Source organism: Natator depressus, chromosome 4 (assembly GCF_965152275.1).
Source record: "Natator depressus isolate rNatDep1 chromosome 4, rNatDep2.hap1, whole genome shotgun sequence".
Lineage (NCBI taxonomy): Eukaryota > Metazoa > Chordata > Testudines > Cheloniidae > Natator > Natator depressus.
The window spans coordinates 98,644,711-98,671,256 of NC_134237.1; positions in this window are offsets into that span (position 1 = coordinate 98,644,711).

Below are 26,546 nucleotides of genomic sequence, written 5' to 3' on the forward strand. Positions count from 1 at the left end.
GACTGAAAATTGTTGTGTAGTGGTTCGGGCTCAGACTGGCGCCTGACCTCTGGGACACTGAGCCTGAATGTCTACACCACCATTAAACATCCCTGTACTCTGAGCCCAATGAGTGTGAGTCAGCTGACACGGGCCAGCCGTTGGTGTTTAATTGCAGTGTAGACATACCCTAAAACTGTCATTGGTGTATTGGTGTACAAATTAAGGAATGGTATTACACACTGAGGAGCTACCTAAAACCTTTAATGTATCCTTCTGTCAACACTCAACCTTGCTGGCCTATTCTTTCTGGAATTCTCCATTATTCATTACATATATTGCATAGTCATGTAGACCTGTTTAAAGAAGGTGTTGAAAGTTAGTGTTGTGTTTTTACCACTTAGCATTTTAAACCCACTAATACACAGTTTGGAATGATTATACAAGGAGGAAGTCAGTAGAGAATCAGACTTTCAGCCTCCATAGGCCCACCCTTGAAGTATACCTGATCAAAAAACCTCAACATTGTTTTTATGGAAAGCTTTGTGGAATTTTTTGAGGGGTCAAAGCTTCCAAAAATGTCAGCCAGCTTTAGCAGCCATTATGCTCCCTGGGCATTGGTTCCAGGTGTTGTGCTTTCTTATGCAGGACATAGCAGTTTTTAGAGCGACCTTTTTTTAGAGGGGAGCCTGGAACTGTTTGGTTAGGTTACTACAAGTTGAATCTGAATTCACCCTACAGTTGGAACAGGGCTTAAATTCAGCCAGAGCTGTCCAGAGCAGAGCTCCGGTAAATATTTTCAATCCCCCTGGAGTTTTTGTAGCATGTTGGGGAAGGAGGTGAGGGGCTCCAGGAAATACTCTGAGAATTTAAGCCCTGAGTAGGGACACCTAGGTTATGGCTTCTCTCCTAAATTGTGGTACACAAAGGTTTTCAACACCTGTTATTGTTTACCTGGCTTCTTTGTGTTAATTCATGAAGTTTCACTTTTATTTATTGCCTTACTAGCTTTGTCAATATTTAAAATAAATAGATCTCCAATTGTTGGACTGACACAATAGTTTACGATGCATAATTAAAGGAAAAGCTTCCCCCAAGAAGCATTTTTCATATGCCACATTGCTGATTATAAAAGGTTTCTAAAGTGATGCAGTGTTGCTGGCCTTGGCCATTTCTAGAGCTATAGTTTAGTGCTAAACTTGTTATTCCATAATAAAATGTCTAAGACCATTGCTGTGCATAGGTGAGTTAATTATGCAACTTACTTGAGAAATAAGATTGAAACCTTATACTAAGAAAAATAGAGGTATGGAGTAGAAAAAAACTAGTATGGGGAAAAAAGGGAACGTTGTATACCTCACCAATAATACATATGAAACATCTTTTCATTAACTCCGTGCTTATTTCCTACCCTTACATGTCCTTTAGAAGAATGTCCTATTTACTTAGGCTTAAATATTCACTGCAATGTTGGACAAGGTATCTGCATGCTTGGTGTTCAAATTATTTTTAACAATGCCATTTAATAGTCAATTACCCTTTTATAAGCAGAAACTAAAACTGTGCCCTGAATAGGGTACTGATGGAAAGAAATCTTTATCCTCTTGTTTTTCTCCCTTTCTGCCATCAGACTTTGATTACTTGAAATTTTTTGCGTCCTGACTCAACAATCTGACTTCAACTAAATAAATATGCAGGTCATCAGAAGCTTGTATGGATTGATTATTTAAAGCCATAATCTCATGCTTGCATTCTGGAACAAAGCTTTGGAAAAATGTTTGTCTTTCAACTATTGAAAACTTTTGCAAAAGTTAAGTTGACCTTGATAAGAAATCTTCACTTGTGCCGTGCTATTTTTCAAGAGTTGAGGGAAATTCAAGGAGCAGATTAAAAGAGGAGTACTCTTATGTTCCCTTTCAAAAAGCCCTTTGGCTTAGGGGAATGTTCACAGGTCCTTTATCTAGGTGGGAGTAAATGAGGAACAGAGTGTTTTTGAGCTGGTATAGATTATAAAGGAAGCTTTTGGCAGACCTACTTATTTGGCACTGGTATGACCGCTGCTGGAATACTGTGTGTAGTTCTGGTATCCACAATTCAAGAAGGACATTGATAAATTGGAGGGGGTACAGAGAAGAACCACAAGAATGATTAAAGCACTAGAAAACATGCCTTCTAGAGACAGACTTGGGGAACTCAATCTATTTAGCTTAATAAGAGAAGCTTAAGGGGTGACTTGATTAAGTCTATCTGTACCTACATGGGGAACAAATATTTGATAATGGGTTATTTAGTTTAGCAGGGAAAGGTATGACATAATTCAGTGGCTGGAAGCTGAAGTTAGACCAGTCTGGAAATAAGGCATACATTTTTAACAGTAAGAATAATTAGCCATTGGAACAATTTACCAAGGGTCATGGTGGATTCTCCATCACTGGCAATTTTTTAAATCACACTTCAATGTTTTTTTAAAAAGATATGGAATGTTTTCAAGAAAGTTCTATGGCCTGTGTCATACGGAAGGTCAGACTGGATGATCACAATGGTCCCTTCTGGCTTTGGAATCTGAGTATCTGAGCACCTGACAGTCTTTAATGTAATTATCTTCACAATGTGTCAGTGAGGTAGGGAATTACTTTCATTCCCATTTTACAGATGGAGAGCTGAGGCACAGAGACTAAAGCCCAGATCATCAAAATGATGTAGGCACCTACCTCCCACTGAAATGAGCGTTAGATGTGTAAATGCGTTTGAGGATCTGGGCGTAACTGATTTGTCCAAGGTCACACAGGAAGTCTGTGGTGGACCAGGGACCTGGGAATAGCACCATGATTTCACACATGCTATTCATCCACATCTTACCTACTAGACTGCAGTGCCTCTCCTATAAATGGCTTCAACTGTTGGCATATAGTCTACCTATGAAACTGGGTTAATAATGCTTACAAAAAGCACTTTAGAAACCTTGGTAACACACATAGAAATGCACTCAACTTCAGAGTTATTATTAGCCAATTTTTTTCAGATATTGTAGCCAATGCCCAGAAAAATCATTTGGTTTGGAGGCACTGCAGACTAGTGAATTAGGTATTAGTGCTGAAACCCAGAGATATGGATTCTAGTCTTGACTCTGACACTTGCAAATGAGAGATGGGTAAGGAACTATGCTAGCAGATCTATTCCAGAAGAAGAGCTTTCCTTAATTTGTACTGGTGTCTGGAATTAAATGTATTTACTGTTGCGCATGGATGTGTGACTAGCCTAGATACACTTTGAATGAGTCAAATCCTCACATGAGCCATTGTTAGCTAGCCAGCTCTCTTCTTTTAAGTTAAGGATTGGTGGCCCATCTATCCTATTTATTTCACACTTTAAAAACTGTAACTCAGTTTATCTTCAGAACTCTGCTGGCCATAGATTTCTCCATGTGTCCCTTTGCTTCCCATATCAGTTTTCTACAATTCCTTAACTTCTGATTTATATTCATTAAGATCAGCTTCTCCTTTCTTCCATTTGTTTTACTTACACACACTTTTATAGATGCCTTCATTTCCCCTCTAAACGAGGTCACTTTTTTAAACCAGTACAGCCTTCTTCCTCAGTTGTGGGATTGTGGCTCGTTGGGCACCTAGTAAGGTGTTCTTAAATTATTCCCAATTATCATTCACATTTTTCTGATTAAGATCTTCCTCCCAGCTGATTGGGCTTATAATTGTTTTCAGCTTTGTAAATTTGGCCATATCAAAGCATCAAGTATATATATTACTAGGCTGTTTTATTCTGCTTGCATATAATAAATGTGATTAAGTCACGATCACTTGTACCTAAGCTACCATTAATTTTTAGTTCTGTGATCAGTTCCTCTTTATCTGTTAAGACAATGTCTAACATTGAATTTTCCTGTATTGGATGCAATGCTTTGAGTTAGGAAATTGTTATCTATAATGTATAGAAATTCCAATGTTTAGAGGGCTGATGCAATTCTTGCTTGTATAAGCAGGGCAATACAAAGTAGCAGTAGGGAGGTGGTATTAACTCTAGACTGCTCTGATGAGACCATTATTGGAATATGGTGTCCAGTTCTGATGTCCATTTTTCACAAATGGGTGTTGGAAAAATTGGAAAAGGGTTCAGAATGTTTTGAAGATAGGAAAAACCTGCCTTTCTTAATCTCTCAGTGTAAATCTAATCTGTTTAGTTTATCAAAGAGAAAATTAAAATGTGACTTGACCATGGTCTATAAGTTTTTCTACATGGTGAGAAGATTTTTTTGAACTAGTGGCCTCTTTAATCTAGCAGACAAAGGAATAACACAAGCCAATGGCTGGAAATTAACCCTAGACACATTCAAACTGGGGATAAGGTGCACATTTTTAATAGCAAATGAAATCAACAATCGGAATAATATGCAAAGGGATGTGGTGGATTCTCTATCACTTGAAATCTTTAAATCAAAATTGGATGTCTTCCAAAAATATGATCTAATTCAAACACAAGTGACTGGCCTTGATGCAAGAAAAACTGGCTAAGCATCTTTGGTCTGGTATTATGCAGGAGGTAAGGCCAGATAATCCTAATGGGCCATTCTATTACTTAAATCTAGACATTTCTAAAATTGTCCAGAAATATTAAAATCATCTTGAGAAATATTGGTCTCAAATCCAACTGTATAATTCTTCATCAGCCAAGAAGTAGAAGAATATTTAAGGCTAAAAGACAAAAGCAAAGGGAAGAAAATAGCATAATAATGAACAGGGAATTAGAAACCACATTTTTTTAAAATATTAACTGGGCGTGGCTAAAGAGAGAAAGAGATTAAGGGTAGCAAAGCACCCATTACTGTAGTATCGAAGCTTATTATAAGAGTAACAAATTTAACCTAATACAATAATGCCATGTCCTTAATAGTAAAAGAGATTGGATCTGTTTTGGGGAAGAGGCTAAACAGGGTTGGGAGGGAACAGATTCAGGGGGATCCCATGAGATCTGTGTTTTAGGTGATGTTCTGGCTTCAGGGCACCTGCCATTTCCAGGAGAGAAGAGTAGGAAATTCTGTAAAGGCAGACCTGAAGTTTGCTGTGTTCTGTATGGATGAAAGTAATTCAGGATGGGACAGTGTAGCTGTGGATAGCCAGGCATACCGAAGACCAAAAATGTTACACGGAGGATTGAAGGGAGTTGAATATCACCTGAAATGTGTTAAATGAATCTAGCATAAAAACAAAACATTTTAGACCCATTTGATATTTATAGTTCAATATCCAACATATCCTGTAATATTTGCTGTTCTATAGTAATTGGATTTAAAAATATTTCTTCTTGATTAAGCTACTAATAAGTGCAAAACCAATAAATGGTTTAAATTTATAATAGGGCTGTCAAGCAATTAAAAATAATTGCAATTGATCATGCAATTAATTGTGCTGTTAAACAATAACAGAATACCGTTTATTTAAATATTTTTGGATGTTTTCTACATTTTCAAATTGATTTAATTACAATGCAGAATTCAAAATGTACAGGGCTCATTTTATATTTTTGATTACAGTGATTGCACTGTAAAAAACCAAAAGAAATAGTATTTTTCAATTCCCCCATTACAAGTACTGCAGTGCAATCTCTTTATCATGAAAATTGAACTTACAAATGTAGAATTATGTGCAAAAAACTGTTTTGTTTTTGAATGCAATGTAATACTTTAGAGCCTACAAGTCCACTCCGTCCTACTACTTCTTCAGCCAATCGCTCAGACAAACAAGTTTGTTTACATTTACAGGAGATAATGCTGCCCGCGTCTTGTTTACAATGTCACCTGAAAGTGAGAACAGGCGTTCACATGGCACTGTCGTAGTTGGTGTCACAAGATATTTATGTGCCAGATATGCTAAAGATTCATATGTCCCTTCATGCTTCAACCACCGTTCCAGGGGACATGCGTCTGTGCTGATTACAGGTTCTGCTTGATAACGATTCAAAACAGTGCAGAGCAATGCATGTTCATTTTCATCATGTCAGATCCCACCAGCAGAGGTTGATTTTTCTCTTTTGGTGGTTCGGGTTCTGTAGTTTCCGCATCAGAATGTTGCTCTTTTAAGACTTCTGAAAGCATGTTCTGCACCTCGTCCCTCTCAGATTTTGGAAGGCACTTCAGATTCTTAAACCTTGGGTTGAGTGCTGTATCTATTCTTAGAAAACTCACATTTGGTAGCTTCTTTGCGTTTTGTCAGATCTGCAGTGAAAGCACTCTTAAAATGAAGAACATATGATGGGTCATCATCTGAGACTGCCATAACATAAAATATATGGCAGAAAGCAGATAAAACACCGAGCAGGAGGCATACAATTCTCCCCCAAGGAGTTCAGTCACAAATTTAAATAAATACATTATTTTTTAACGCGTGTAGGGTGACCGGATATCGAGTGTGAAAAATCGGGAAGGGGGGTAATAGATGCCTATGTAAGCAAAAGCCCCAAATATCAGGACTGTCCCTATAAAATTGGGACATCTGGTCACCCTAAACAAGTGTCATCAGCATGGAATCATGTCCTCTGGAATGGTGGCTGAAGCATGAAGGGGCATACAAATCTTTAGCACATCTGGCACATAAATATCTTGCGACGCCAACTATGACAGTACCATGTGAACGCCTGTTCTCACTTTCAGGTGACATTGTAAACAAGAAGCGGGCAGCAGTATCTCCTGTAAATGTAAACAAACTTGTTTGTCTGAGTGATTGGCTGAACAAGAAGTAGGACTGAGTGGACTTGTAGGCTCTAAAGTTTTACATTGTTTTGTTTTCTGAGTGCAGTTATGTAACAAAAGAATCTACTTTTGTAAGTTGCACTTTCATGACAAAGAGATTGCACTACAGTACTTGTATGAGGTGAATTGAAAAATACTATTTCTTTTGTTTGTTGTTTTTACAGTGCAACTATGTGTAACCAAAAATAATATAAAGTGAGCACTGTACACTTTGTATTCTGTGTTGTAAATGAAGTCAATATATTTGAAAATGTAGAAAAACATCCAAAATATTAAACTTCAATTAGGATTCTATTGTTTAACAGTGAGATTAATCACAGTTTTAATTTTTTTGAGTTAATCACATGAGTTAACTGCAATTAATAGACAGCTCTAATTTATACTATTGCACATTTACTAGAAATGCCTAAGAGGTTTTTGTTTTGAGACGTTTGTAAGTCTTGCCACTTGTAATATTTTTGTCCTTCCTGGAAAAGTTGCAGGAAGGAAAAACTTACTGGGAGGCTGAAAATCTGAGAAATGTTAACACTTGCTTATGATACTGAAGGAGGAACTTCAGAGAACCTTCCCCACTTTCATTGGGAGAGCACTTTGTCCTGTGAAATGTATTCAAATGATCTGCCTCAAGACGATAGTCTCTTTACTGGTGAAGTTCATTAAATCCCTCTTTTCAACAGCAATAAGCAGGTTTTCCAATAAGCCTCTGTAACCTAGTTTACTTCACAGCTCAAAGTATGATGCTGTGCTCTCATGAGGAGAAATGTGCCACTTTCTTGCTATTTTGGGCAGCGCTAACTGGAGCATTTACCAGTTTGTTTCACAAACATGCTGACATTTGTACCACTCTGACTTGTCCATGTTAACACTGAGTGGCAAATTGAGTGGGAAGTTTCATGCACATCTACACTCTCTCCTTTGTCTCTTAATCTTCCTTTCCCCTTTATGCTTAATGCTTTTCTCTTTTCATCTGTTTCATCCTTTTCCCTGTAGGTTGATATATATCTAGATTACATTTTTTATTTATGTTCCTGATCCTGCACTTGGGGGGATGAAATCAATGAGACTCCACATGGGTGAGGGGGGGTCTGCATTAGCAACTGCCAGTGTATTATTAGGCCTTAAGAGTGTCACTTTGCACTACTATAAATAACTACACAAGGTGCAGAGCGATAGCAAAATGGGCCTTGAGAGTCAGAACTCCTGGGTTGTATTCCTAGCTATGCAGCTGACATATTATTTGACATATTATTTGACTTTTGGCAAATTATTTAGTCCCAGTTTTTTCTAAAGTAAACACGTGCTTTTCCATTTTCTTGACTTTGCACACAGTGCTCAATGCATGTATGCAACCAAGGGTTTGTGTAGGTATACAGCAATCAACACAGGCACATAGACCATTGATATGTGCAAAGGTGTTCATGTATTTTGGGCCTTCTTCCGGTTATCTGAGTTGCCGCCTCAATGTTGATAAATCCAAAGTAATGCACGTTGGAAAAAATAACTATACATACAAAATGGTGGGGTCTAAGTTCACTGTTACCACTCAAAGATCTTGAAGTCATTGTGGATAGTTCTCTGAAAACCTCTGTTCAATGTGCAACAGCAGTCAAAAAAGCTAACAATGTTGGAAAGCATTATCTATCCTTTTTCCTAATAAGAGAGAGAATCTAATGCCACTATATAAATCCATGGTATGCCCACACCTTGAATACTGTGTGCAGATCTGGTTGTCCCATTTAAAAAAAGATATATTAGAATTGGAAAAAGTACAGAGAAGGGGAACAAAAATGACTAGGGGATGGAACAGCTTCCATTTGAAGTGAGATTAAAAAGGCTGGGACTGCTCAATTTAGAAAAGACAACTAAGGGGGGAGATGGTAGGTCTATAAAATCATGACTGGTGCGGACAAAGTAAATAAGGAAGCATGATTTATTCCTTCTCATAACACAAGAACTAGGGGTCACCAAATGAAATTAGTAGGCAGTAGGTTTAAAACAAACAAACATAAGGAAGTACTTCTTCAGAGTGCACAGTCTACCTGTGAAATTCATTGCCAGGGGATACTGTGAAGGCCAAAAGTACAACTGGGTTCAAAAAATTTAGATAAATTCTTGGAAGAAAGATCCATTGATGGCTATTAGCCAAGATGGCCAGGGACGCAACCCATGATCCGGATCATCCCAAAACCGCTGATTGCTAAAAGCTGGGACCGGATGATAAGGATGGATCACTTGATAAATTGCCCTGTTCTGATCATCGCTCAGAGGCATCAGGGTGCTAGGCTAGATGGCCCATTGATCTGACCCTGTATGGCCATTCTTATGTTCTCCATTATTCTCAAAATGCTTTGATTTCATTTAGAAGAAGCCATGTAAGTATTATAAATGTAGAAAATTTACTGTTAATACTGTGTACTTCTTTAAGTTCCTTTTGTACCCAATCATGTAGTTTTGGGGTCACCGCTCTCCAGTATTGGGATAAAATAGGGCAGATCACAGTGATGACTGAATCACAATACTGAAGTTTTGAAGTGTTGTTTGAATGTGATCTATCAGGTAGGGCTGAGCACTGAGAGTCAGAATCAAAAAGCAAAGAAACTCAAATAATTTTAATAATAAGTTATTTGTCTAGCTCTGCTGATGCTGGTTCATATTCCTTTCTTATCTAAACTTCAACCCCACAGCATTTGTAAGCCGCAACTGTTTTCAGTAGAACAGGAAATGGGTTTAGATCTATTAAGGTACTCAGGACTTCTAAATACCACATTTAGGTGCTACTGTGATTGAGAGCATCCCCCGCTCGGCTGTCACCTAGCTCTGTAGGCTCCTAATCTCACTTGGTGCATAAATTTTCAAGGTAAAAGTCCTGTGGATGCCTTAATTTGCTGCCTTTGAGCATGGACACTGCAGTCTCATTCTAGGCATCTGAATGCTTATCTCTTGCCTAAACCTCAATGCAATCCACAAACTAGGGAAGATAAGCTTTCCCCTGCCTGTGAGGCCCAATCCAGTAGGTGTACTCTGAGCATGCCTACCAGATCAGGCCTCTTTCAAAATCCAAGAGGAGGTGGTGCTGCTGCCTCCCTTATAACTTTTAGCCCAGTTGTTAGAGCACTCTGGTTAAATGAGACTCTGGTTCAATTCCCCTTTTGGCCTGATTGGGAGAAGATATTTGTACCAGGATTAGGCACCTCACTGCAGCCTAGACCGAGGTGCCTTGCTTCCTGAGAGTGGTGAGGCTGAGGAAACTCCTCTCCTCTGCATCTCCCATTGGTTACCTTAGGCAGCTTCCCACTTGGGTGCTAGCTTTTGTGAATCACACTCTTAGGCACTGTCTCTTCCCATTCACTGAGGAGGAAGCCTAGGAGCCTAACTCATGCTTTGTGGATGCCATTGTTGTTCCAGTGGTTTTGTAGGCACCTAAAATCTACACATTGTGGTGCTAAGTGCCAAAATCCTGTCATGGATCTGGGCCATAGTTCCTTTTCTCACTCTCTCCTGATCTGTCATATCTAAAAGTTAGTGACTAGTTACAACTGTTGTTTTACATTGTTCCTTTATTTTGATGTGATCCCTTTAAGAGAAGTGAGTTAGCTGGGGTTGCCTAGAAACATTGTTTTGATGACCACTTTGTGTCATTAATTCATCAATTAAAGTTGTGTGCAGCTGCTTCCTTATGAACTAAAGCCTAGAGTTCTGAGCACAGATGGGCAGTGAAATACTCCCCTCTCCTTTCCACTCCCATTCACTCTCCAACACAGTTATTACTCTCTCCTTTTCATTCCCTTTACAGGTTCTCTCAATTTCCCTCCCTCTCTTCCTTGTATCCTCTTTGCAGACTCTGCCCCGCTCTCTTTTTAGATTTTTTCTTTGTCTTCACTCTCCCTTCCCTAGATGCTCCCTCCTCCCTAGGCTCCTTTACTCCACTTTACTTCCTGGTGCTTTTTACCTCTTCCCCCAGTGCTACCTCCGAAGGAGGCAGAAGGAACCCTATTACAGGCAAAAGGAGTCCATGCGGCAGGATCTGTACTTTGTCCTCCCCTTACAGATGCTGCTGACTGCAATGTCTTTGCAGCCATTTGAAAACAACATGATACAGTGCGGGGATGCAGTATTTCGTTCCAGGGTGCATTGAGTGTGGAGGAATAACAGCCAAACAGCATGCTTCAAGGGAAGGGGAGAAGTTTTTTCACTTTTAACCTCCAACCAGTGTGGCAGTCATGTTGGGAAGGGCATGTACACAATTCCCCCCGGCCTTCCCTTTTCATCTGTCCTTTTTAGATACAGTGGTTAGGTGCTTCTGCTGCAATCTAGCCAGTGCTGTGGAGCACATATGACCTGACTCATGCAATAAGCTGAAATGCTAGTATACCACTTGGAAGATAGAACATAAAGTGATAAGTAATAGTGCTACAAACCAAAGCAAACATAATAAGCACCACACAATTTTTATTCTTTTGGGTCCCCACCCCCTCCCAGAATTATGATTTACAACAGCCAGTGGATAATCTCATTGACAATCCTGGCTAAAGGATTCTCTTTGTATTATGTTGTCAGCAATCCTTTTAAGAATAGATTACTGTGATTCATTATTTTAACTGAAAGCCAAAGTCATGCTTTCTCTCAGATATACCCACACATGCCCCTTCCCTTGAGCCTTTTCTCTTTAGGAAGCGGATGGCTGTATTCATCTATTACAAAATGACCCTCTCCCTTTCCAAGTTTGATCAAGATAGCAGTCCCTTCCAGAAGCAAATGTTATCTCCTGGGAATGTGTTCAGAAATAAAGCTAGCTACTCTATTACCGGAAGAAGAATGCATAGAAATGTATAGAAATGTAGATATGTGGACTATTTGAATATGCTTTAAAAAAAGACACAAAAGGATGCTCTGATTATGCTCAGTTGCAGTGGAACAGAGTAAACAATGCAAATTGCTAGTCCCTGTAGCCAGATAGTTAAATAGGTTGGATCACCTTTGTCAGCTTTATCTGGCTTGTCCTCGTCTGTCCATCCCTCCTTGAATGCAGGTCAACACCACACCATTCTATTTTGTTGTGAGCACGTTCTTTCCATTTCTGGCCAAAGAGTTTTGTCATGGGATCAGCCCAGTGCATTTTCAGACTGCCCAGCAGTCGCTTGTCTCTGGGTATCCAATCACTGATGTGGGTTGTCCACCTCTTGTCTTGCCTGCAGACTATATGACCCACCCATCTTCACTTTGCATCATACATTGTCAGCACTACTCTGGTCACCTCTGTACGGCTTTTGATCTTCTCATTCGGTGTATGATCACGGAGCAATATCTTACACATTCGCCTTGCCATTGCTCTCTGGGTGACAGCGAATTTTTCTTCCTCTGCTTTCGTTGTTGACCAGCTTTCTGCTCCATATATCCTTGCTGGCAGAACAGTGGAGTTAAACAGTTCTTTCCTTTTCTTCATGGGCAGTTCATCATCCCTTAGACATGTCTTTATTTTGTTGAAACTTGCCCACCCTGCCTTTCGCCTCCGACTGCATTCCCCTTTGAATGAGTTGTCTCTGCTCAGCTGCTAACCCAGATAAATATATTTGTGAACCTCCTCAATTTCTTTCTCGTTTACAGTGATTCCTTCTGAACGATGCTCATTCCACATCCACTTTGTCTTCGACATGTTCCCTTCCAATCCGATATCATGCAAAAGTATTTGCAGTTGCTACAGTTTCTTCTCTAGTTCCGCTGTGTCCTTTGAAGTATTACACAGTCATCAGCGAAGAGAAGATGTTAACTGTTCTCTGTCAATTCTGATTCCTTCTTCCCAGTTCAATTTCTTGAACAGCAATTCCAGTACTGCTGCAAACAGCTTCGGTGAGACTGTCGCCTTGTCTGACTCCCCTGCATATAGTAATAATGCAGGGGACATAGTATTATTCAATTTCTGTTGAGCAATTGTGGTTAATTTCTTCCAGCAGGTCAGTGTACCTCAGGTCAATTCCAATTGTGTCGAGCGCGTTGATTACAGCGTTAATCTCTACCGAGTCAAATGCCTTTTTGTAGTCGACAAATGCAATACACAATGGTACTTTTGTATTCCTTGCATTTTTCGATGAGCTACTGAACTGAGAGGATGTGATCAATTGTTGAATACCCTGAGCGGAAACCAGCTTGTTCTCAGCCTTCGTGCATTTCAAGATCCTTCTTAGTCTGATCTGAGTATGACGCAGGTGAAGCTTTTATGCGCTTGTGAGAGGAGTGTGATCAGATGGTAGTTGCTCAGTTCTTCTCAATACTACTGATGAAGAAAGCTGATAGTTTTCAATTTCTTCCATGCATCTGGAACACGCTTGCTATTGATGTAGATGGTGAACCATTGTGCCAATGCTTTGAAGAGAGTATCTTTCCCCTGCTTTGAGATATTCTGGCCAAACGTTGTTCACTCCTAGACTGTTCCCTGTCTTTGTTACGAACTGCATCTTCAATTTCTTCCCACATAACTTCGAACTTCTTCTGTAAGCTGCTGCCTTGACGGTATACACTGGGCATTGCCATCCAAGGTCATTGTAGAATTTTGTACCTATTTCATTCATCTTGGTCCTTTCACCATTTTCATCTTTCAGCGCCGCCGGGATAATCTGGTTCAGCCTAACATCTTTCTACCTTGTTCAGACTCTCATTGTTTTCGGCCACCTCTCTCAATTTATTCTTTCTAAAGTCTTCATAGTCTTCTTTGATCTTCACACAAATGTCTTTGCAGTGTTCTGTATTCTTCACCCATTTTTCCTTCTAATTTCATGCATTCTCTCCTCGCCATCAGATTCATAGTTTCCTCGCTGATCTGCTTGCATCACAGCATTTTCAATGCCTTTGCCTTCTTAGCTGGTGAGATTATCTGCGAGATAAGCTGTTTGCAGTCTTCATCAAAGTCATTGTTGACCTTATACTCAAGGTCCATTTCATTCATTTCCTGTGCAAATGCCTCTTTGTTGAAGTGCCATTTTTGCTTCGGTTTCTGGCTTCTCTTAACTCGGTCTTCGTAGACATTGTCAACGCATAGTTTTGAACATAACATACAATAGTCTGAGCCTGTGAAAATGATTTGTTCTCCTCTTGTCGCTACATCATTGAAGATTCTTCTGGTATGCATCATTACATAATCAGTCTGATTCAGTGTGACTCCATCCAGGCTTTTCCATGTCCACTGCCGATGCTGTTCTTTTTGAAATATAGTGTTCATTATGTGGAGATGGTTTGCCTCTGAATGCAACCAGACGTGCTCTGCGATAATTCCTTATACCTTGACTGAATTTTCCCATGTACTTTTCTTTCTCACTCTCCTTTCTACCTACTATTGCATTGAAGTCCCCTTGGATAGTTGTGTAGGTGGATGTTTTCTGTATTACCCCTTCCAGCTCTTTGTAGGAGTGTTCCATTTCTTCGTCTTCTGCTTTCTGTGTGGGAGTATACACCTGAATAATTTTAATCGTTCTCCTTCATTTTATCTGAAGTGTTAGAACTGCTATCTGCGGTGATATGATGTTGTAGCTGATGATATCCATGGTACTGTTTCTTTCCTGACAATGAATCTAACACCTCCAGTCCTTCCTCTATTGTCAAATGATCTTCCTAGGATCTTCCTTGCTCTCTGCTTTTCTATTGTACAATGAGGTCTTTTGTTGTTTTCGTATATCCCAATGACATTGGATTTTATTGATTTGTGTGTGTGTGTGAGGGTAACTTCAATGTAAGTATTGATGTACGGATCAGATGATAGTGTTCTTGTGTTGTGACTCGCAACAAATAGTTGGACTATTCTTTTAGGCATTTTCCATTTTTTGTTCTGTGCTACCCTGGGTTGGTCAGGCCAATGCATGAGTCTGTGCTCAGTTTCCCGATTTATTCTGCCTTGTGTGGCTTGTTTGGCAGGAGATTTTTGCAGCAGTGCATTTAGGGTGCCAACCCTTGTGTCATAGAATCATAGAATATCAGGGTTGGAAGGGACCCCAGAAGGTCATCTAGTCCAACCCCCTGCTCGAAGCAGGACCAATTCCCAGTTAAATCATCCCAGCCAGGGCTTTGTCAAGCCTGACCTTAAAAACCTCTAAGGAAGGAGATTCTACCACCTCCCTAGGTAACGCATTCCAGTGTTTCACCACCCTCCTAGTGAAAAAGTTTTTCCTAATATCCAATCTAAACCTCCCCCATTGCAACTTGAGACCATTACTCCTCGTTCTGTCATCTGCTACCATTGAGAACAGTCTAGAGCCATCCTCTTTGGAACCCCCTTTCAGGTAGTTGAAAGCAGCTATCAAATCCCCCCTCATTCTTCTCTTCTGCAGACTAAACAATCCCAGCTCCCTCAGCCTCTCTTCATAAGTCATGTGCTCTAGACCCCTAATCATTTTTGTTGCCCTTCGCTGGACTCTCTCCAATTTATCCACATCCTTCTTGTAGTGTGGGGCCCAAAACTGGACACAGTACTCCAGATGAGGCCTCACCAGTGTCGAATAGAGGGGAACGATCACATCCCTCGATCTGCTTGCTATGCCCCTACTTATACATCCCAAAATGCCATTGGCCTTCTTGGCAACAAGGGCACACTGTTGACTCATATCCAGCTTCTCGTCCACTGTCACCCCTAGGTCCTTTTCCGCAGAACTGCTGCCTAGCCATTCGGTCCCTAGTCTGTAGCGGTGCATTGGATTCTTCCATCCTAAGTGCAGGACCCTGCACTTATCCTTATTGAACCTCATCAGATTTCTTTTGGCCCAATCCTCCAATTTGTCTAGGTCCTTCTGTATCCTATCCCTCCCCTCCAGCGTATCTACCACTCCTCCCAGTTTAGTATCATCTGCAAATTTGCTGAGAGTGCAATCCACACCATCCTCCAGATCATTTATGAAGATATTGAACAAAACCGGCCCCAGGACCGACCCCTGGGGCACTCCACTTGACACCGGCTGCCAACTAGACATGGAGCCATTGATCACTACCCGTTGAGCCCGACAATCTAGCCAGCTTTCTACCCACCTTATAGTGCATTCATCTAGCCCATACTTCCTTAACTTGCTGACAAGAATACTGTGGGAGACCGTGTCAAAAGCTTTGCTAAAGTCAAGAAACAATACATCCACTGCTTTCCCTTCATCCACAGAACCAGTAATCTCATCATAAAAGGCGATTAGATTAGTCAGGCATGACCTTCCCTTGGTGAATCCATGCTGACTGTTCCTGATCACTTTCCTCTCATGTAAGTGCTTCAGGATTGATTCTTTGAGGACCTGCTCCATGATTTTTCCAGGGACTGAGGTGAGGCTGACTGGCCTGTAGTTCCCAGGATCCTCCTCCTTCCCTTTTTTAAAGATTGGCACTACATTAGCCTTTTTCCAGTCATCCGGGACTTCCCCCGTTCGCCACGAGTTTTCAAAGATAATGGCCAAGGGCTCTGCAATCACAGCCGCCAATTCCTTCAGCACTCTCGGATGCAACTCGTCCGGCCCCATGGACTTGTGCACGTCCAGCTTTTCTAAATAGTCCCTAACCACCTCTATCTCCACAGAGGGCTGGCCATCTCTTCCCCATTCTGTGATGCCCAGCACAGCAGTCTGGGAGCTGACCTTGTTAGTGAAAACAGAGGCAAAAAAAGCATTGAGTACATTAGCTTTTTCCACATCCTCTGTCACTAGGTTGCCTCCCTCATTCAGTAAGGGGCCCACACTTTCCTTGACTTTCTTCTTGTTGCCAACATACCTGAAGAAACCCTTCTTGTTACTCTTGACATCTCTTGCTAGCTGCAGCTCCAGGTGCGATTTGGCCCTCCTTATATCTTTCCTACATGCCCGAGCAATATTTTTATACTCTTCCCTGGTCATATGTCCAACCTTCCACTTCTTGTAAGCTTCTTTTTTATGTTTAAGATCCGCTAGGATTTCACCATTAAGCCAAGCTGGTCGCTTGCCATGTTTACTATTCTTTCGACTCATCGAAAACAGTCCTGTAGCTGTGGTCCACTTCAGCCCTATCCCCTCCACTTTAGCCAGGTTGCCCTAGAGTAATAGAGGTATGGTCGGACTACCTACTACCCTGGACGCTAACTCGACACCACCTCAGCTTGGTAAGACCTGCCAGAGCATACGCGCTCTGCCACAGTTCGCTCTCAAACCCCATTCACCACCACACCAACGCTGAGGTAGGGTGGTAAGATTTTATGGGGGAAATAGGTTGGATCCCCTCATAATTGAAATGAATGTTTAGCAGGATTGGTGTCATGATCAGGTGGAGATGACTAAATCTGCCAATCTCTATCACTGCAGGGAATTCTGTATGTGAAACTAACCCTCCATGGTGTGTGTGTGTGTGTGTGTAAACCCAGTCATGCTAAGATGAAGACTTCATGATTTTAACACTATTTCCTCCACTATAGTTACAATTATCAACATTATGGCTGTGCAGATTAATAGGGTGGGAGGGAAAAAACCTGGCAAAGCCTAAAGTTTGAAGTATTCATATTTTGCTATGAATTAATTTACAATAGTCCAGTTCCAAGAAAAAAGCATAAAACATGTTTTCACTCAAAATAAGGCAATTTATTTCACCCAAGGTGCTATTATTTGTTCTCTACATGTTGCATTTTTCTTAAACATAAGTATAAGCTTTTCAGGGCAGTAACTGTGTTTTCCTAGAAGTTTGTATAGTGCCTAGCAAAATCCTCAGTCTTTGTCATTCCATGTTCCAAAATTTCATTGGGATGAATGTCAGTTTTTGGATCAAGTCAAGCAAAATATTAGAATTTTCACATGCAATGTAAAAAACAGACGATTTTACAAAAATGTTCAAAAAAAGAAAAGAAAATTTGTGTCACAAAATGGCCCAAAACAAATTTATAAATTTCTCATCAAAACGTTTTTCCTCATTGGCATTTATTATAAATGGACTGTTTGTTTTTAGGATTCCACCTGTAAATATTCCTCAATATATGGCCAGCTGGGCAGCTGTAACTTTACCTGGACTGATTGCTGATGATAGTAGTGGCACTGGAAATCATGAGAGAGTTCAAATTTCCAATACTGCCTGTCAGGCAGCTTAGGGGAAAGTGGCCTTGGAATGGTCATTTTACATCCATCAAACGTTCTTTAACTGCTGAACTTCTGCAGTCTTGCCTCCCTGTATTTCATGTGAATAATTTAAAAATGACTCTATTGTAGACTTTGAATGAAGCAACACTCCAGAACGTGCATGAAAAGCAAAATGTAGGTTGCCTGTCCAGATTCTCCCATTCCTTCACCTCTCTTGTCTCCAAGTACACACATCATTAATATGCTGGATTTATTGTAAGTTACAGGAGGCAAATTTTGTGGAAGGCCCTTTAAATATTCGGATCCTGCATAAGTAATGTACGATTACATATTGGCAACACATACTCCTGACAGCAAATGTTTTGTTAAATTCTTGGAAAAAGAACACACAATATGGCATTTTTGCAATAGGACAAATGTAAAATTCACACTTTCCTTCTGACAAAAACAAGGAGGATTGTCGCACTATTTCCATCACCTGTCAGTTTTTAATTAATTAATAAACCATCAAAAGAAACATTGGGCCAGATATTCAGCTGGTGTAAATCAGCATAGTTCCATTGACTTCATCCCGTACCGATAGGGTGAGCCAGCTATTGTTTCTAAGGCTTGCCAGAGTTGCCACTGAAATGTCTTTTTGATCCACACGCGTCAGGATGTTCAAGTAGCAACAATTACCAAGCAATTATAATTATCATTGTACTTGGCTGGCAAATTTTATAATCCTTTTCTTCTGTATGTAGCTCTTGTTATGGTTAAGCCTGCCTTGGTCACCTCAAGGTTGGATTACCGCAATGCTTTCTCCATAGGGCTAGCTTCTAATCTTTTGGAAAATTCAGATACACTTAATGCCACAGGATTCTGTGCTATTTCCAGCCTAGATCATATTACTCTTGAGCTTATGATCTACACTAGGTACAGACTAAATTCCAGGTGAAGATTCAGAGGTGCATGTGGGTGGTTTTTTTTTACACTTAGCACTAATTTGGATTCTGGCTACTGGGGTACTTCTATCTATGACAGTTGCAGAGTACATGTGCTTGAGAGAGAGAGAACCAAACCCCCCCTCCCCAGTGGAAGGAGCATAGCTATTGGACATTCTTGTGAAGGGTCCATGGCTCAGGAATTCACTTTCCACTCTGGTGTGCCATATTTGATGGCTTGCAAGACTTGCCTACTGTCATGGGCTGCTCTTGTTTTGAGGGGAGGTTTTGGGGACAGAGGGAGCTAGTGGTGCAGTTGAGACAATTTCAGCATTAAAGGTTTTTTTTAAGGAAATCTATTCTTTTTAAAACACACATACATTTTGTGTAAAGTTCATTGTTTTGATCTGTAATGTGCCTAGAATTTGTAATAAGGATGAATGGGAAATCCAAATAAGTATACAAGGGCTGTACTAATGATAAACCCAATGAGAGGCACAAAAAATTATCTACAGATAAGTGTCATTTGACTCACTGCACTAACCAAACTCTATTCAGCCCAAACAGCTGCAGGGTGCTAAACATAACGAGCTATAAAAGAGGTCTTTTTGAGTGAAGTCTTTATTTCAATAATAGAGGAAGGTTGCCTTCAATAAGCTAGATGAAGAATAGTAGAATCAACTGAACCCCTCCAGCATCAATAATATTAGAGTAACAAGAGGCTAATATGGAAAACTGTTGGACCCAATTGCCATTTCTATTTCAGTAGCAAATATATCAAACCTAAGAAAAACTTGAAACACTATCAAGTGGCAGCCCATATCTAGCAGAGGTGTAAGCAAGGCAACTCAAGTCACAAAAGAACAGGTTAACTTCTGCTTTCACTGGCATTCTGTAGTTTTACACCAGTGTAACTTCTTGAGAATTTGGCCTTGCTACTATAACTTGAGATCCACGTGCCACATCTCAGTGGTTTCACAAAAGCCAATCATTGCCCCTATGAACTCTTATAAAAATTAAGGGTCAATAGCGCTGGCTAGAACCAAACCTAGAGCAGACAGATGCTGCGCAACCTTAGCCATGTAACTTTAGCATGGACCAGAGTTCAGACCTGTAACTTAACTGCTTTTCCTTTTCTGAAGCTGATCTTGGTGGTGGGTTTGCATGCAGGGCCAGTATTTGTGCTCCTAACCAAGGGCCGGATTTTTCAGTATTGCTGAGCACCAGCAACTTCCACTAAAGTCTGAAAATCAGAAAAAAGACTGAGCCTTGAAAATCAGGACCCATAATTTTATCCTGGGTTTCCAGAGGTGAAAGACCATTGTGCTACTTCTCATTTTATGTTATAGTACAGTGGTTGTCTCCCAAAAGAGACAAGATCGTTATGTAATATCTGGTAAGCCGATAGGATGTTATGGAATAGACTAAACCACAGTCTGGTCAATTATGAAAACCTATTGGTATGATGATTTATCTGGGTTCTTATATGGCACCACCCATCACTGTAGACCATGCAAAATTATTATAAATTACAATACTTGCCTGTGCTTTAAACAGTCCTTTGTTTTAAGGCTGACAAAATATAGTTAATGCCATTAAAATCAAATAAAATGTGCTTAACATGCATATCATTGCAATATCTTGGATTCCCTAGTAGACAGAGCGAAGCAAGTACATTTTTAAAATTTTTTTTAAAGTGCCAGAGCAGGCACTTACTAATTTTGTGTTAAGAAATTGTATTTAAATGTAAGTCTCTTGTGAAATGCACCTGACCTTATAGGAAGTAGACTTGCAATCTGAAGACGATTTAAATAGATGAGACCCTGAACGTGTTTGTTTCACACATACCCGCCTAGCATATGTACATCTATGAAACTGTTTGTTAAATTAAAGTGACTGATCTGGAAAGGTCAAACTTGATGTACTTGTAGAAAGCCTAAAGAATCTCTATCAAAATGAGTTTTTTAAAAATTTTAATCAAGCGTTCAAGGTCAACGTTTACTTGTCTTTCTAAATTATCATGTAGGCTTATTGAAAGGATATTTATGGCAAGTGTGTCATGATTACTCAATGGCTTGACCCAATCCATATAATACAGTTAAAAGTCATACTGTTCATGTTCATAAATATCAGGAACGCAATGCATCATATTTGTTTTTTTAATTTGCATGATCAGAATGGGTTTTTCCTTGCTATATTGGATGGAATATTTAGATCTTCAATAAGCTATCAAAGCCTTTAAACACTGATATAAGGGGCCATACTAGTGGCCTTGTGGTTAGTGTTCAGTACTTCCACACACTATTCTCCCTTACACCAGTTTTATGCTGGTCTAACTCCATTGACTTCGGTGGAGTTACTTCTAACTTACCGTAGCATGAGTGAATCTTTTTGTGCCAGTGGTGCTGAAGGGGGTGGCAATAGTCCCAGGTTAGAAAGAGCTAGGACTGGTATGGAGAAGGTGCACTCCACCCCAGGATAATCGTATGGGGAAAGAGTGCCTGTTGCTCAGTAACAACCATCCTGTCCATTATAGCACAATGTAGATTGAAAGTGGAAGGCAGAGGAGAATCCCTTTTAACCCTGAGTAAGGCTGCCATGGTATGGTGTGAGCAGATCCTTCCCAACCAAGCCACATACCACCATTAAAAAAAAATCCATGGACAAGGGGATGGGCTATAAAAACAACTGAAGTGACATTGTTTCTTGGTTTATTAGCAAAAGAAAACACATAATTTCTTATGCTCTGCAGTTACCAACCATTCAGTGAGCAAGGTTATGAGAAAAATTATTTTAGATAATTTTTACTTTCCTAACTGGGAGATTTAGGGAAAATACAACTAATTTTTTCTCATGTAAGAGCGGCAAGGGATGGTGTAGAAGTTCATTATCCAGCCCAAGCCACAAGTGCTGCAAAGGCCTCAGTGAGAAAATGCCAGAGATGGAGACAAGAGGAGATGGTATGGGCGGTGTTACAAGATGTGCTGAGTCAGTAGTTGACTCAGCACCCTGTCACTCAGATCCCCACCAGTTTTAACTGGAACATGACTAAAAGACAGGCAATTGCCAGAGAGTGCCAATTAACGGAGTAGAGACGCAGCTGAGGGGCTAATAGGGTGGAAGTAACCTCCAGTAGCTGGGACTATATAAGCAGACCAGAAGGGCCTGCTGGGGAGGAGAGTAGGGAGCCTGAATGAAGGCAGGACTGGCTGCTACTAATACTGTACCCTTCCCAAGGAGCAAGTGGGGGAAGCTGGCTATTGACTGTAAATAGTATGTAAATAACACTCCAGGGCTATAATAAAGCATGGTGGTTAAGAACCCTAGAGATGTGGTGGGCAGAAATGAAAAGTCTCTCAAGGGACCATCCCATAATAACACTAGAGTAGAGATGATGGGCTGTTAGAGTTTACATTTTAAATTCATTTCAGGTAAGACAAACATCAAGGAGAGATTAATGTTCAGTTTCCACTGTGGTTTTGAGGCTTATCTGGCTTAGCTAAAGTGGTGAACATTTTCTTACCTGTGTGGAGGTTGTCTCAGTCACATGGAAGAAGTCAAATGGCAAGTCATTTTATAACCTTTGGTAAGGGTTGTGTGTGTCTATATGTTGAAGTTGTAAGACTGGATGGCATAGAGGCATAAAAATAGCCATTGGTAAGTAGCTTTTGATTTACCAAAAGCAAAGAGCAGCAGTCCTGGCCGTCCTGACTTTTTTTTGGCAAAAGTGGGCATTTGTCCCATTTGCTCTTGCCAGCTTGATCAGTTGCAAGAGCAAATGGAACAAATGCCCACTTTTGTCAAAGTGTGGTGTGGAGAAACATGTGTGGGGGCAAGCAGAGATGCCAGCCCCTTGTGTGTGTGTCGGGGTGGGGGGGGGGAGCAGGCAGGGCTTATGCAGGGCGCAGGCAGGGTTCCAGTGACCCCAGCCTTACATGGGGGCGGGGGGAAGACAGCGTTTGAACGACCCCAGCCTCATAGGGGTGAGTGGGGCTTGGGCCAGCCCCGTACAGTGTCCCATTTTCTCTTTGGAAAATATGGTCACAATCATGGTACTTTTCACAACATTCCATTACTACTGAAATCTACACAGTTGTGTATAGTTTTGTTTGAGGATGATCTACTACAGACATTAAATATGGGGAAATTTTAGAGCAACTCAAGGCAAGTCACAGTAATACACAGCAGAGAAAACCTCAAGAGAAATAAAGATAAAATTCTGAGTTTGAGGACATGGGGTAAAATTCTGGCCACACTGAAGTCAATGACAAAACTCCTGTACCACCTCTAGAAGGGATGTGCCTGAAACACCACACTGAGCATCTAGGGCAGTGGGTCTCAACCTTTCCAGACTACATTTCAGGAATCTGATTTGTCTTGTGTACCCCAAGTTTTACCTCACTTAAAAACTACTTGCTTACAAAATCAGACAAAAAATACAAAAGTATCACATATGCTATTACTGAAAAATTGCTTACTTTCTCATTTTTACCATATAATTATAAAATAAATTGATTGGAATATATTGTACTTATATTTCATTGTGATATTTGAGCCTAGTCTGACACCCAAGCTCCGTAGCCTGGGACTGAAGCATATAACTTAGCTTTGCAGGCCCATCCCCGTCGTGTGGGACCCCAGAAAACTACCTTTCTTGCTACCCCATAACACCAATCCTGCACTTGCAACCCCCTAAACCTGTCTCACAACCCCCAGGTTGAGAAATACTGATCTAGATGAGTTCAGTACCCCTGAAAGATGTCTGCATACCCTCAGGTGTACGTGTACCACTGCTTGAGAACCACTGGTCTAGGAGACTTGCCCCAGACTACAGCAGCAATGGGAATGGAGGTTCAGGACTCTGTTTTTGGATTGCCTTGGGTGCAGGGTGGAGATAGAACAGACTAGCAACTCTACTAGAACCAATGATAGGCCAGAGCTGAGAGACAAAGGATTTGGTTTTACTTTAGGGTTTGGTTGTGCTTTGAGTGTAGCAGGGAAAGAAGCATCACAACCAGGGAGGACCCTTCTACCTTCCCCATTCCTACTTAAGGGAAGACTTTGAGTCCTCCTGGGATTTTTGGGACATTGAGCAGTGTCATCCCAGTAGAGATCAGAAACCCATGAGGCTGAGGAGAGTTGCAGTCAGGCTACCAAGAGCCAGCCTAATTGCACACTGGAATCCAGACCAGACAGTTACAAGGATGATCTTGCCACTTTGGTGTGGATACTTTGTAACAGCGCCATTGTTTGTTTATTTTGCTGTTCTTTTTTAAGCCAGGTACCAATTTCAGTGCTGCACCAGTCATCAAAGACCAAACCTACATTCACTGTTTGCCTAGGCAGATGCTAGGAGGGACCACAGGGTGGCTTGTATTGGCTGTATATTTGAGAGGGGTAGAGTTTATATATTATTATTTTTTGTCTTTTATTATCCTAATTCCTTTTTCCATTGTTCTTGAGTTCCCTGTATCTAATAAAGCCCCAGTTACTGTTTTTATTACTCTGGGAATTGTGATAGAGTACACACAAATAAAATAGCTGACACTCCTCTGTATGAGAATGCATGTTAAATATTTTCCGAAGGGACAACCCTCCGTGTTCTCTGCACTGGATGGCGGCACCAGGCACAGTTATAGGTGAACCCAAGAGCCATAACCCTGAGGAGAAAAGGAAGAAGGCAGCAGCCTTGCCTGGGGTTACACACCCACTAACTTCAGTGGTGCCAGGATTTCACCTGTGATTTCTAATGTCCTTTCAGTATCCCATTCCAGGTGCTCACTGTACTTAGAAATATATTGATGGATATTTTTGCCCATGCTTTACATGAAGCAGGTGGTTCTGAGACAAAGGATTATAATTATTAATGTAGAAAGTAAACAACTTATTTTAAATCAAAGAGGGGAAAACAAAGTCCTTATTTAAATGAAGACTCATACTTCTAAGCTATTTTTAAAAGCCTGTTTTTGAACAGCAATCTTGGAGAAAAGCACATCTTTTCCAAATACTGCAGGCTAACTCTACAACACATGATGTCTGTTTATGTCCATTATATTATATGATTGACATAACTGGAGGTGGCACATCAGATCCATGGCATACAGTATAAATGGTGTTTGTTCTAAACAAGATAGCTGTGGGCCACCATAATGGCAAAACAGCACACGGTATCTAGATTTCCATCCCAAAGGCAAATGAACATCATGGCTAAATTTTTCAGGTTGCCTAAAATTAGCAACTTAAATCCATATTTAGGCAGTTAAAGTGGTCTAATTTTTAGAAGTGTTGAGCATTTGCATCTCCCATTGAAATGACTGCTCAACACTTTTGAAAATCTGGCAACTTATTTAGGTGCCCAGCTTTAGGCACTCAAGTTTGAAAATGTTGGTCCATATGCATTGTGGAAGGTATAGTGCTTGATCTCTAGGGCAAGGCTAATCTTTCTATTGAAGACTTCTTGATGATGAAATTAGAAAACAATTCTTTTTTTGTTTTTTTCAGTTTGATATTATTATTCCTATCCCAAACTGGTCCATGGAGCTGCTGTGTTCTGTAAAACAGATGGTTGCGCTTCAGTGGTGGATGAAGTGCTTCCTTGTATATCTAATTTGTAACCCTAAATCAATATAAGCTGTTTTTAAAATTGCTAATTTTTCTGGAAGCCACCTAAACCAGTTCCCTCTCAGACTTCAAGCAGCAGGTACCATGGCTTGGGCTTTCTGTGGTCTCTCTGTGAACAATTCTTCCAAGTGAGTGGCTACATCTGCGCTTCTGAGTAGAAACACTGTGATTCACCCCACTTTTAATTGGATCATCAGATTACAGCACCCCTCTTTACAAGCCCTGTTACCTCCAGCAGTGCCAACTGGGTTTGACCCCTGCTTTAGACTCTTCTCTGGGAACTGTAACATTGAATAGCTTGCTCAAAACAGTAGGATTTATTTATCCACAGGCACATCACAAGCTGAGAGAAAGGGGTTAAAAATAACAAAAGCCTAATATACCTATTGTCTTACCTAAACTTAGCTTGTCATTGTCAGGTTAAGTAAATTCCACTTATCCCAGGCACTACGCCAAATATTGGGTCTGCGTAACTACTGCCTCTGACAGTCGGACGCGTACCCCCTGCCCAGAGTCGGTGTATCCTGCACAGGTTATCCATTGCCAAGTTGCTTTGTTCAAAAGCTTCTACCTTGGCTTTCTCCCTTGGAGAGACTGCCCATGTATTGATCAGAACACAGTGGGGATAAACTTGCAAAGGAATTGACACTTATTTTACATGTCAGATATCTCAGAATGGGGTTAAATACACCCATTTTCTGCCTTCCTGTAGTCATACAGAGCCTCATGGGACTGATTTACTCCTTTGACTTCCATATGACCAAAAAAGACATCAGAATGGGGAAAAGGAAATTCAAAAGAAATAAAGGCATCTCTAAAATGGCAGATGTTAGGCTAAACTGTGATGTCTACAATAGACTGAGGGGAGCTATGGTGTACTACAGCAGTGATTCTCAACCAGTGGTACATGGGGGTTTGAGAGGTCTTCCAGGAGGTACATCAACTCATCTAGATATGTGCATAGTTTTACAACAGGCTAAATAAAAAGCACTAGTGAAGTCAGTACAAACTAAAATTTTATGCAGACAATGTCTTGTTTATAGTGCTCTATGTATGATACACTGAAATGTAAATACAATATTTATATTTCAATTGATTTATTTTATAATTATATGGTAAAAATGAAAGTAAGCAATTTTTCAGTAATAGTGTGCTGTGACACTTCTGTATTTTTCTGTCTCATTTTGTAAGCAAGTAGTTTTTAAGTAAGGT